Here is a 3,620-nt window from a genome sequence, read left to right on the forward strand (position 1 = left end):
AAAAACCAAAAAAAAAAAAAAAAAAGAAAGGAAGGAAGGAAGGAAGGAAGGAAGGAAGGAAGGAAGGAAGGAAGAAAGAAAAGAAAAGATCAACTGGTCTGAAGAGATGGCTGTAAAGCTACTTTCTGTGTATGCATTAGGACCTGAGTTCAGATTCCCAATACCCACATCTACATGCCAGGTGCAATAGCACCTGTCTGAAGCCCTGGAGACATAAAGACTGACCCTATTGCTCACTGGCCAGCCAGCCAGCCTGGCAGGATCTATGAGTGCCAGGGTAAGTAAGAGACCCTGTGCTGAAAATAAGATGGAGAGTAAAGAAGACACTGGATAGCAACTCTGACCTCTACATGCACACCTATGTTCATACACCCAAGCATGTATACACACATCAGGTCATGTTCCAAAATTTCATGGTTCCAAAGCTTTTACTTAGAATAGTCCAGTCCTATGACTGGTATCTTGATTAGGGACTAGATTCTCCCATATCAATCACTGACCAAGCCAGCTCAGTCAGTCAACAGGTTCTCTAGGACAGGAGTGAGGATTAAAAAGAAAACAGACAATTAGTCAACACTGTAGCATGACCCCAGCCAGTTCTGAGGCTGAGGCAGGTTTATTTTTTCCCAGTCTGCTTTTATACCATTTTAATTACATGAAAGCATTAAGGTCAGGTCTCGGTTGAGGAACTAGCAATACAATAGATGCAAATAGTCAGGTAACAAGCAAGGCAATAAACAAAGTCGTGTGATCACTCCCGTGATCACTGTTTCTAAGGGGTTATCAGGATGACCGAGATAACTGAGCCTACTACCCTGTCCTAGCCCAAAGTCATATTCATGCCTGAAGCCTACTTGCTTGTTCTAGCCTAAAATTAGAATCCTGCCTGAACTTACTTCCTTGTCATGTCCCAATGTCAAATTCCTGTCAAGTGGCCCCCAAAAGCTCTCCACAACTCACCAAGAAAATGCCCCACAGGCTAGCCTGCTTACAGCCTGGTCTGCAGGCATTTTCTCAGTTGTGGCTCTCAGGTGACTATAGATTGTGTCAAGTTGACATAAAACTAGCCAGCATAGCTGGAATGTAATGAGCAGGGGAAGAAAATGATAAATGATAAATCAAAGACATATTTTCAGTAAAATATAAATATAATTAAAAATAATTTGTGAAGAATGTCATATTTTTTTAAAAAAAATTAAGGTTATGTGGGACTGGGAACATAATGTAAGTAGAATGCTTGCCTAGGACTCATTCAAGATTAGAAAAATCCAGGAAGCCATAGTTTCCTTTTCCAGCACCCCAGCACCATATAAACCGGGTGTGGTGGTACATGCTTGGAATCCGAGCACTTGGGAGGTAGAAGCCAGAGAATTAGGAGTTCAAGTTCACTATATAGTGAATTCAAGGCCAGCTTGGTATATATGGGACCCTGTCTACAAAGAAGAAAAAGAAAAGTATTTCTCCAAAAGAAGAATAGATGTGTGTATCCATCTGTTCATTTGCATGTTCATGTAACAAAATGAGAACAGAGAATACATACTCGCAGTCCCAGCATTTGGGAGGCTGAAGTAAGGGAAACTCAAGTTCAAGTCCAACTGGGTTATATAGTTTCAGGCCATCCTGACATAGTGAGACCTTGTCTTAACCAAATAAAACTTGTGACGGAAGGTGTTACTTCTAGGATGGCTGACACTGGAAACTTCTATTCCTCAGCTGGACCTGTGACTCCAAGGAGGTGGCCATTGGAGAATTCCCAAAAAATTGAGTCTAGCCATGGAAAATATAATCCTGAAAGGAAGCAAAGAAATGTATTCCCCAGGGAGTGGTGCTACATGCCTTTAGTCCTGACACTTGGGAGGCAGAGGGGAAGCACATCTCTGAGTTCAAGGCCAGCCTGGTTTATACAATGAGTTCCAGGACAAAGTGGCATTTAGAGAGACCTTGTCTCAAAACATAAAATGGAGAAAGGGAAGAAGGTGGAAAGGAAGGAAGGTAGCAAGGCTAGCAATTTGTCCTTCTTAAATAGAGGGCTGTGCATGCTTATATTTTCAGTATTCAGAAAACAGACTGTTTGATTGAGTCCAGCCTGGTCTACATTGTTAACTCCAAGAGCTACACAAAAAAAAATAAACTACTGTCTCCAAAAAAATAAAAAAAATAAAACACACACATACAGGAAGTAGAAAGGAACATTCAATTTAGAGAGGTTTTAAGACAGTGTGTAGAAGGCCCATGGGCCTTTCCTACTGGGACATCAGGTGAGGAAGAAGGCCCACTGGGTATTTTCTCTGCCTCTGAGCTAGTAGGCTCATCTGTAGTTAGTAGGCTCCAACATCTGGCTCCTGAGTCTTCGTTTGGTAAAATCAAATGACTGGAATTTTGTTTTAAAAGCATTTGGCACTCCAACTTGTGGCACAACCCCACAGGTCAGAGAAATCACTCCAGATACAGACAAACTGAGAACCATCAGATTTGAAAAAACCCAATGTTAAAAATGATCCCTGACCTAAAGCTGTACTACAGAGCAAACAAAAAAAACTGTATCGTGTTGTAACAGAGACAGGCAGGAAGATCAGTGGAATAGAATTGAAGACCCAGAAATGAACCCACACACCTATGGTCACTTGAACTTTGACAATACCATCCAGTGGAAAAAAGACAGCATTTTGAACAAATGGTGCTGGTTCAACTGGAGGTCAGCATGTAGAAGAATGCAAATCGATCCATTCTTATCTCCTTGTACAAAGCTCAAGTCCAAGTGGATCAAGGAACTCCACATAAAACCAGATACACTGAAACTAACAGAAGAGAAAGTGGGGAAGAGCCTCAAACACATGGGCGCAGGGGAAAATTTCCTGAACAAAACACCAATGGCTTATGCACTAAGATTAACAATAAACAAATGGAACCTCATAAAATTGCAAAGCTTCTGTAAGGCAAAGGACACTGTCAATAGGACAAAACAGCAACTAACAGATTGGTAAAAGATCTTTACAATCCTACATCTCATAGAGGGCTAATGTTAGATGTCTGTGCACAGCTTAGGACAGACCACACCAGACCAAACGCTTCCGGGGGGGGGGGGGGGGTTTTGTTTAGGGCAAAGGGGGGGGGGAGAAATAGAAGAAGATGGTGGAGGAAGAGAGAGAAGTGGAGGCTGGCCATGACCACATGGAGAGAGGGGGAAGGGAAGGGGGGAGGGGCGAGGAGACAGAGAAGCTAGAGGCAAGAGAGCAAGAGAGGAGGAGGCAGGCAGCCCCTTTTATAGTGGGCAGGCCTACCTGGCTGTTGCCAGGTAACTGTGGGGAAGAGCATACTTGGTTGTTGGCAGATAACTGTGGAGGTGGAGTTCAGACAGAATACTAACATTCCCCCATTTTGGTTTAATTAAAAAAAAAAAATTAGTCCAGGTGGTGATGGTGCACGCCTTTAATCCCAGCACTTGGGAGGCAGAGGCAGGTGGATTTCTAAGTTTGAGGCCAGCCTGGTCTACAGAGTGAGTTCCAGGACAGCCAGGACTACATAGAGAAACCCTGTCTTGAAAAAACCAAAAAAAAGAAGAAGAAGAAAAAGAAGAAGGAGGAGGAGGAGGAGGAGGAGGAGGAGGAGGAGGAAGAGGA

The sequence above is a fragment of the Grammomys surdaster genome, unplaced genomic scaffold, assembly GCF_004785775.1.
Source record: "Grammomys surdaster isolate TR1022 unplaced genomic scaffold, NIH_TR_1.0 170, whole genome shotgun sequence".
Classification (NCBI taxonomy): Eukaryota; Metazoa; Chordata; class Mammalia; order Rodentia; family Muridae; genus Grammomys; species Grammomys surdaster.